At 46.2% G+C, this 8961-nt stretch overlaps 1 protein-coding gene and 1 long non-coding RNA gene across 3 annotated transcripts in view; one reads left to right on the forward strand and one right to left on the reverse strand.

Moving 5' to 3' along the window:
* Positions 1-332: 332 nt before the first annotated feature.
* On the reverse strand, positions 333-8412 carry LOC108500046. 2 transcript variants are annotated; one of them, XR_001875747.1, is made up of 3 exons: positions 8301-8412; positions 819-891; positions 333-424 (listed from the first exon to the last, which is right to left on the reverse strand). It is a non-coding gene; the product is annotated as an uncharacterized LOC108500046 (long non-coding RNA). The 2 variants fall into 2 exon arrangements; XR_001875748.1 differs by having other exon boundaries at positions 338-424; positions 649-891.
* Positions 8413-8507: 95 nt separating this feature from the next.
* Positions 8508-8961, forward strand: part of CFAP100 (cilia and flagella associated protein 100) — a 13576-nt gene continuing 13122 nt past the window's right edge. The window contains exon 1 of the mRNA XM_017820521.1: positions 8508-8620. The gene's annotated coding sequence lies outside the window, so the exon portion shown is untranslated. The remainder of the gene's footprint in view (positions 8621-8961) is intronic.

The following is an 8961-nucleotide window of genomic DNA, read 5'->3' on the forward strand; positions in this document are numbered from 1 at the left end:
CTGAACCAGAACCTGCCTGAGAGCGAAAACGGGATGGGCAGCAGAGCACAGTAGAGGCTTGGAGGGCAGCAAAATTGGGGTGGGTGCTGAGAGAAGGAAATGCTGGCAGAACACGGGAGGGAAGCACTAGGAAACAAGTTTCCATTAACTTCACCTCCTAACCTCTAAATGTCTAAAAATCAGCCATCAGTCAGTGTGTGAGCCATTCAATTGTGGCTGTCAGTAGTCAGCAAGACACATGTAGGAGGAAGACAGGCACTGAGAGCTCAGCACAACAAGAACCGAGTCAGAGGAGCTACTTACCTGAGCCATCAGTCCTGGGAGATGCTTACCTGCAGCTGAGGTACAGGAAAAGAACGATTTTCATACAGGCTAAAGAGACCCATGGGAATCAGGTGTCGTTTAGTAATGACAGCATTCCTACCTAGGAAGAGAAAGCAGCCAAAAAAAGCAGTTATATTAGATCAGTATTGGCAGTGCTGCTGAGAGAAACAGCCCAGGGGAGGGAGAGCATTTTTTGGGCAGAGTCCTGGCTACTCAAAAAGGGGCTGGGGACTGTGAATATTTCAAGTGTGATAAACTCAGTATCACAGGAAAAGGACCTTTACCCTGCCTTGAGAAAGGGGGTCACCTGTCAGAAATACCCACCTCCTCCACCAAAGGCGACACCCTCAGGAGCTATTTCCATCTGCAAGTGGTGATGGGGTAAGTGATCTGCAGGTTTTTTTCAGGTGAGAGGCCTTTGAGTTAACAGCAAATACAAGCCTGCTGTGTTAAATGAACTTTATTCCATTTACAAAACAATATGAGCTCCTCACACTGCCACTGAGTCGCTGCATCTGTCAGGTCAAACTGTGTCAAAAGGTCTCTGACTCACTTCTTGCATCAGACCTGTAAGAAAATGAACCAGGGATGATCTTTAATATCTCAATCAGCCCCATAATCCTCCATAGATCTCCAGCCTAAATTCATCTCTCTCTGGCAATCTCTTTGGGAGCCAAATTTGAGGCTAATTCTGTGCCTCATTCAGTGCAAATAGTGTGTGGGGAATGACAATAGTTATCACTCGAGGAGGTCAGCGAAGGAAAAAGGGGTTAAGGGATACGCTCTGGGATTTAAGGGATACTGGAAGCCAGAGCATGTTGTATTTAGATGGGAGTGCTGGTGCTCAGGAAAGCATCACAGGACACATCTCAAAAAGGATTGCCAGACCTGTGATGGACTTGGTGAGCCCATCGAGGAAACAGAATCCAGCCCTGATGGAGAGGGAGGAAATTGGGGGTGTGGGAGTGAAGGGAGTAACAGGAGCCTGGGGGTGGAGTGTGAGAAAAGCGGTAGGAAACGTCCGGGGCTTGTAGTTGTGCAGAGGGAGCCTCTGCCCACGGCAGGGGACTGGAGCAGGGAGGACAGGGAACAGTGGAAGAGCCACATTGCTTGAGCAATGCCTTTGCCTGATCTCTCAAGAACTGGAGACTAGGATGAGACCAAGGAACTGCCAATCTGGAACAGAGCAGAGGTGCCTGCAGTCAAGTACCTGGCTTCCAGCAGAGCTCAGAATTGGATGCTTTAGGGCAAAATCTTTGGTATCATCCCAGTTCCAGGAGGAGTGCAATACACTGAGTGTTTGCTCCCTTTGAGATGGCTACAGAATCGTGGCAGGGCAGACAGGCTATTCATAAGCATATCAGGTGTCAGCTGAGCTCTTTGCACTTGCTACAGATCATACATCAAGTCTAATGAGAAGGAATACAGGCTGAGGGGAACAAATGAGCACAGGTTAACAAAGAGGTATCCTCTTAATACAATACATATGGGGAAGAACAGCAGCTGGCCCTGTGCACAGCACTGATACATGGCCTTTGAAAGCTGAGCAAGATCACTTTACAGGCAACATGGTGAGAAGGAAGGGTTGAGAATGCTGTTTGTGATGATGGTTCTGCATTATTAGGCAGAATTGTTTTTACCTGAAAAAACCTGTATCCAAACCTATTCATAGAAGTTTCATTATGCTATCTTCTAAGGACATCCTGTGCCTAACAAAATAATAAGCCACCAGAAGGGTTAACTCTTTCTGTTTCCAAACCCTCTATGAGAGAGCTAGAACACAGATTTAAGAACAGACAAAAGATGATAGTTGTTTCAATTAATGTTTCAGCTAGCATCTGCTCTTTTTAATTAGTTGAAGTCTGGTGTTGTCTGGAGACAGAACTGCTGAGTAGAACTCTGCAGGCTTCCTTTCTGCTTAGCCAGCTATTCTGGTCCCTCTTGGTCCCTCTTGGTCTTTAGAAGCTTCTTCTCCATTTCAAAAAGGCCAGAGCCTGTTGTGCACTGACACTCTGTGCCCACAGACCTTGTATACGTTTCACTGCAATAGGTTTCAAATCTGTGTTTCCCCCGGAGGGAAAACTGACAGAGGAAGATACCTTACAGATGTCCTCTCCCCCTCCCAGACATGTGTCTGTGCACTACTTCGCTTATCAAAACTCAGTTTTCTTCCACAAACAGGCATTGTCATAGAGTAGATGCAGGTGGATGGAGAAGGGTTCCCCAGGACCTGTTAACCTTCCTGTTTTGCTGGAAGCTCGCTGATCCTTCACCTCACTCTTTGTAACATGACCTTTGAGGATCTGAGTGTTTCAATTACACACAGATGAATAATTTACAAGTCACAGTTGTTGTAATAAACAAGTTCTTCTGCTCTGTCCAAACACTCAACATCTAATATTAAATTTCCCTCAATTTGCAAAAACCTCCAGGACTTAAACAGCACTCAAAAATGTTTGGAGGAGAAGCTGATGAGGGAAGAGCAGGGTGGCATTTCACAGCAGCAAACAGCACTGGCAGCAAGTACTCCTCTTATCTCCAAGCAGGGCATTGACCTGTTGTACAAACTCCAGGTAGGAAAGCCAGTGGTAAAGCAACCCCAGATGTAATATTTACCCAAGAAGAGACATTTCAATGGAAAACAAGCTACAGGATCTGCTGACATCCTGGTAGGGAGAACAGCGGTCATTCACACAGGTGCTATTCCCTCACAGCCAAGGGAATAGGAATGGGATGTGGAATTTCCAAGCATTTCTAAGTAATAAAGCTGTTGTTTCATGAGGAGCATGTTTGTGCTGTCCATGATTCCAGCTAAACAGATGTAAAATGTGGATTTGGTTATTGTCCCACCAGAGATCCACCAGCAGAGTCACTTTGTTTCCTTGTGCCCTGGTATTCCATACTTCAAATAAAGATGCAAACAGGCAAATCCTGCAAGAAAACAGCCAGGCTGGCACTAAACATTCCTGAACCACTGCACCTGGTACCCAGTGATGCCTCATTCTCTGGCAAAGGGAAGTGGATCCCATGAGCTACCCGGGGAACAAGAGCCACAGTTTTAAATTACAGATAATAGTTCCTATACAAGATTCTCTGAAGAATAAGATAGACAGGATCAAAACAGCTCAGAAGCAAAGCACATAACAGGGCTGTTTTTATCTTTAATCCATTCCACATGAGCAGAAAGAGTTTGGAGCCATGAAGCATGTGCTTCCTTTTGCAGCTCAACCCATAACTTTACTAATCCTTTTTGCTCTGCTCCATAAGCCTTTGTTGAAGGAAATTTGTGTGCAGGACTTGCAGGATCAGCCTGTCTTACCAGCTGCAGCTTCATTATCTTCCTAAGGTGACCAAAACATAGGCTGTCATTGAAAGGGGCAATTCCAACAGCCCCAAGCCCACATGTCCCTCTTCCTCAAGCCATCACAATGATCATAATAAAAAGGGATCTTTTCCTCAGGCAGGGTATTTTTCAGCTGGATCAGTTCCCATGCAGTCACAGCAGTTGAAGTTTTGCCACAAGGAAAGGGCCAGGAAAAAGGCTGGAACTGTGCCTCAAGAGCTTAATGCAAAATCATGAAGTTAAAGCCTCAGGTTCCTGGGTCATTTGTCCCTGCAAATAGCCTGGATTTATAGTCCAGCTTAGGAAAGTCTCCTTGGCTGCAGCTTTGTGGCTCTTTTTACAATGGGCCAAATGCAAACCCCTAGGTCCCCAAAGTCCGGAGCTCTGAGCGAAGTCTGGAACTAGTTACAGTTCATAGTTGGGGGTCAGGCCTAAGTGGTTATTCAGTACTGGCCTTGAAATTGCAGCCATATAATTCATTTGTATTCTCATCAGAGAAAATCAGTGGGGTCACCCCACTGAGCCCAGGCTCAACCTCCCAGATCTCACTCTCCATTGTCTGGATCCATCCTTAGAAGTTTTCAAATGAGCTGGACAAGGCCTTGAGCAGCCTGACATGACTTTGAAGTTATCCCTGCTTTGACCAGGAGGCTGGACTAGAGACCTCCAGAGATCCCTCCCCAATGCCATTATTCTGAGATTCTTTCATCTTCCACTGCACCTGCATCAGGCTCTGCCACACCACCACCAACAAGCAGTCCCCACACTGACTGAGCCACACGTCAGGGAGCCCAAGTCAGCTGGCTCTTCATGGCCTTGGCTGCATTAGCCCGGAGCTGGAGCAAAGCACAGACTTATCTGTGTGCAATGGTCTCAGCACACATCAGAATAAGCTTTACATTGCAAAAGAAACTGTCCCAGACCTGGCTGGGATCCCAAGGTGAAGATTGCAGAACGTTTTCTCTTTTTCCCGGCAGGAAGAAGTCTGCATCCTCAGCAAGAACAAGTGTGAAATACAAATCACTGAGCACTTGCTGCTTGTTGTCCAAGTCATTACACAGCACAAGAGTACCTGCAGTGAAAGGGCAGATGATAGGGGCTATCTTGTCACTTCTGTGTGGCCCTTCAGAGATTTTAGCAGTTTTCATCCACTAGATTGAAATCTAAGCAGTTGAAAGAATACCACACATTCATTTCAGATGAGACATCCCAGGAACACACTGGGGCTGGGCATCAGTGGTAGCAAACAAAGACCTGAGTAGGTTCTGCTCCATCAGCTTGTTTGCAAAGGTGGGAGGTCTTCTTTCAGAGCCCCGCTCTGGAGTCACTTCTCCTTCAGCCCAGAGGATGGACCAGGGTTTCTTGGTGCTCGTCAAGCCTGGAGACCTCATCTATGAGGTGAAAGGGGCGAGAGTGGGACAGAGCCAAATCCCCAGTCCCGGCAGTACAGGGCTGCTGCCATCTCGTGGCTGCCTCTGGACATGCAAAGATTACCGGGGATCCGGTAATCCCAGCTGGAAAATTTTCCATTGAGATAAAATCCTTCCTGGAAATAAGCTTCACCTGGAGAGCAGGGGGTAAACAACAGTCCCAGTTGTTAGAGCCTGTGGGGCCATAGCACTTGGGTACCACAGCTTTGCTGTTCCTGGGAGGTCTAATGCTCACTTTCTTCAATAGCTGCTCACCTGGTTTGGGATGGCTCCACCTCAGGCTGTAGTGATGCTTTTTACATCAGGCCAGCACTTCCCTGTACCCTATGACCTAAGGAGACAGGAGACATTCCTGTTGCTGTTGAAAGGCCCCGGATTTGCTGTGCTGACGAGCAGTCAATTTGTGCGGCCGTTCAGCCTGGCCTTCACGATGGTTTGGTGCTGGGAAGGGAGATGATCTGCAGGGAGACATGCTGGGGTCAGGTGGGATGGATATGGTATCCAGTACTGTTTCTTTTGGCATCTTTTCATTGACCTGTGGTGCTGATGGAGGGATTTATAGTCTGAAAAAGGTAAAAATGGAGGAGAACCACACGGTCGCTCTTTCTTCCCCTTTCAGCCTCCCTGCAGAGCTCAGCACCCTGCACAGAACTCAACATAAGTGTGAGAGCAGCCACATATTCTCCATGGGATCTCCAAAACTATCTACTTCCCCCCAGGCAGGAGACAGGCAGGAGAACAGTGTCCCAGAGAGACCCAGCAGCAGAAAAACTTCTACTGACAGCTCACCAGAGACCATACTGAAGCAGAGAGCTGGCTGCACTGCCTTCAGCAGAGCTCTTGCAGGTGTTGTCTTGTGGACATTCACTTGAGGATACCTTCTTCTTCATTGGCTTTAATCATGGGAATAGGCTCCAACTTCCTCTTCTCCCTCCTGGGATTCTCCAGGTTCTGCAGTTGCACAATTCACAGGGAAAGAGCAGAACAAGAGCTCCAGGGAAAGAAAAATCTGCCAATCCCTTTGGTATTTCTGTGGTGTTTGCTGGTGGCTGCCAGGCTTTTCTCTCTGGCACATATTGTGGCTCACATCACAGAAACTAAAGTGAAATACTGAAATAAATGAGTCCCCTTGAGAACACTCTGGACAATGGGGAGATGACTGCTCAGTGACCTGTGCAGCATCCTGGGTACACGGGGAATTTCCTGTAATGATAAGACTACAAAGGAATATTTATTTATCTAGATACTTATTCAGCTTTCATCTCTGTCAGCATTTCTCAATCAGCCATTTCAAAATGTTTTGCCATCACTAATTAACCCTCACAGCACCTCTGTAGTAGAATCAGCATCCCCGCATGCCCATGGGGTGACCGAATGGAGAAGTAATCCCTTCATGAAAAAAACTAAGCAAAGAAATTATGATATCTTGAAATCCTAATCCTGTGCCCTAACAAAATCACCCCCTACAAGTCCCAAAATCTCAGACATCCTGTTGGAAACATAAGCAGCTACCTGCCTTTCTTACCATGACAACTGCCTGACTTTCTCAGCTGGGCACCGAGGAAGTACTGTCCAAACATTTAACAATCCCAAAAACTGGGGTGCCCTGAAGTGCCACTACAGAACCCAGAAACCCTTAAGGACCTGCAGGACTGGTCAGCTGCACAGCCTGTGCCAGCAGGCAGATTTTTCCCATGATGTTGCACATGCTATTTATTCCATTCATTAACCAAGTAAATGGTGGCTAACAATAGACCCCAGATGTCCTTCTGGCCTTAAAAACTTCTTTGCCCTCAAGGAAACACAAAGCCTAAGTGGGTCATGGCATGTGTAGGACACAAATAGTGAACCCAAGCTATGAAGAGCTTGCACATTTCCAAGAATTCACAAAATGCATCTCAGCTTTTCAATAACCTCTGTTCCACTTCTGAGAAATAAGTGGTTAGCAAGGATAGTTCAGAACAGAGCAATGGATATATAAATGTATAATTCATTGATATAGAGATTATGCCAGACAGAGACAGAGCTGTTCAAATGTCTTCAGTTTCTGTTGTCTATTTCTGTGATGTTACCACTGCAGCAAACTCTCAATTCTGTAATAAACTGGTATTTCTGAACAAAGGCTATTTCATATTATGCCTTTAGAAAAATGCATCTTTAGTACAATTTAGTCCTGATTTTTATTTTGGTTTTGGTAACAGAAATTATTCTATAGTGTCATTTTTTATACATACTCCCTGATACATTTGGGAAATTTCCCAAAACATACTAAAGATAGCACTGTGGTTTTCTGCATCACTGCTCAAAATCAAAGCATTCATGGGCAGAATAAAGAAAAATTTCTTCCTATATAAGCATTTTTCTTCTGTTGCCTGAATTCAGTCTCTTGATAATCAGCAATTAGAGAAAAGAACTATAACAATCAAATGGGAGTTTGCACTTACAGAAATTCAAGCTATTTATTGCACCAGTTATTCAGACACAGAAAGCTGTTTGAAAACCTCTCAGTAAATGAAAGAAGCTGCTATTTCTGAAAGCTGAAATTGTATTAATAGAGATTCTAAAGAGTCTAAAGAAGAACACAATCCATTTGGAACTGATTTGGTCTTCTGAGAAACCAGAAAGAGTAAATAGGGGGATTTAAGGATCTTCCCCTCTGTGAAAACGTATCACTCTTTTTCAACTGATATCCAGTCTCCAAACTGTGACTGTTCACACTTTACAAGCAGAAAGACCAAGGCAGAGGCTAGAAAATGATAAACTATGATCATTTCCACAACCAGGGGCTCCAGCTCTCATTTCCTCAACCTTTTGCTTGCAGACATGGAATTAAATACTCAATTCTTGGGCCTCAGGGACAGAAATAATCATAGAATAGAATCACAAGATCATTAAGGTTGGAAGAGACCTTCAAGATTATCGAGTCCAAATGTTGACCAAACACCACCACGCCAACTGAACCACAGCACTAAGTGCCATGTTGAACACTTTCAGGGATGGTGACTCCACCACTTCCCTGGGCAGCCTGTTGCAATGCCTGACCACCCTTTCAGTGAAGAAATTCTTTCTGAGAAGATGAATAATGGATAGAAAACCCAACAAGCCCAGGGAGATCTCTCACAACACAGCATTTTCCTTCATTTTCCAGGGGAGTTCAAACCAACATCTGATTTGAACTCCAGCAAGCTGCCTGCTCAGAACACCTGCTCATGTGTCCGCATTGCAGCCAGACATCCTGGGAGTGTCCAGGGACAGGTTAGACGGGGCTTGGAGCAACCGGGTCTAGTGGAAGATGTCCTTGCCCATGGCAGGGGGTTGGAACCAGAGGATCTTTAATGTCCGTTCCAACCCAAACCGTTCAATGATTCCACGACCCCTCCCGTGCCTGTGTGCTGTCGGCTGCCGCCTGGCAACGGGAGCGCGGGTTTCCATGGAACCGCAAACAGAGCCGGCGGCGCCTCTGCCCCGTCCCGCTCCGACCGCGGCTTCCCGGGGAGAGGAGCCCGCAGGACCCCTCCTTTGGGTGAGAAACCAAAAAATACAGGGGAGGGGCAATCGCAGCAACTTCTTTGCAGTTTGTGACATCAGATACTGTCTCAGTCGGACTAGCGGAGGTGCTGGCCCGTGTCCCCGAGAAACCACACGCACTCACCGCCTGCTTCTCCATGGCTGGTGGGGGGGTGTGCCAGGGACAGATGTGTCCCATCCACACACCCACCTGTGTGACACGACCTGCTCTGCAGCGATGGTGTCATCTAAATCATCTGAGTGTATAAAACACACTCACCCAATGCTTTGGGAACATGGTGGATGGATTTACTGCATTTTTTTTTTTTTTTTTTTTTTTTTTTTTTTTTTTTTTTT

Source organism: Lepidothrix coronata, unplaced genomic scaffold, assembly GCF_001604755.1.
Source record: "Lepidothrix coronata isolate B3197 unplaced genomic scaffold, Lepidothrix_coronata-1.0 Scaffold84, whole genome shotgun sequence".
NCBI lineage: Eukaryota > Metazoa > Chordata > Aves > Passeriformes > Pipridae > Lepidothrix > Lepidothrix coronata.